Source organism: Mizuhopecten yessoensis, unplaced genomic scaffold (assembly GCF_002113885.1).
Source record: "Mizuhopecten yessoensis strain PY_sf001 unplaced genomic scaffold, ASM211388v2 scaffold3989, whole genome shotgun sequence".
NCBI lineage: Eukaryota > Metazoa > Mollusca > Bivalvia > Pectinida > Pectinidae > Mizuhopecten > Mizuhopecten yessoensis.
Window position 1 is genome coordinate 11693 of NW_018405320.1, and position 944 is coordinate 12636.

Genomic DNA, 944 nt, shown 5'->3' on the forward strand with positions numbered 1-944 from the left:
CAGTGCTAGAATGGTTGATGCTACGTGTGAGCGCCGAGGTGGCAGCACCGGCTGTATGCTCCCCATGGCGTTGAAAAAGATATTGGCTGGTTGCAAAGGCCCTATGACCACGGATAACAATTTGTTATCAAAGAGACAACCTACGTTTGAACCTGGAATTATTATTAATATTTAATCATTATTTCATCAATTAAAAGAGGATTTTTTTTCATTCAAATATCACGTACAACTGACAACAACTGTAACTACATGTAGATTTGTATACTATCGCTCTAACCGGCTCAGTTATCTGGCAAACAGAAGTGTCCTGGCCCAGTTGTGCTGCAGTTATATCGAAAACGAAATAAAGGGGTTGTGACTGTCTGGAGGATAAACCATAGTGAAGTGGGACAGGGATCCGGAACAATTTAAGAATACAGTTTGGCAGTTTCTGGAGATGTATATTTTCATTTTACCTGGCATATGATTTATGTTTTAATCAGTTGATATTGGAAGATGACGACCGACCTCCATTGAGGTATCATTGGCAGATATGAATTTCTTATCATAATGGATAAATTAAAATGGGCAAACAAATTTGTATATTTGAAACTGAATACGAGTGTTTTAGATTCTAAACAATCACATTCAATTAGTAGAGATCAAATATCATCGGCGAACAAATATCTTTTGTCTATCGATAACGTTTTAAAATGTAGTCTTGAAAACCTATCACGTGTGATCGACAACAATCTGTCGTAGGAACTGATCCACAGTTTACTAGTCGCACAATGTGGACGAAAACATCTCTTTTTGTAACATACAAAATATTTTGTTATAACTGTTTCATAATTTCGTATTTCATTGCTTAACACACATACCTAATTACTTCATTCATTACCATTTAAAACAACCACATATTTCAATATTTAGATACACAAATCCTGATGTTGCTTTTTATACAC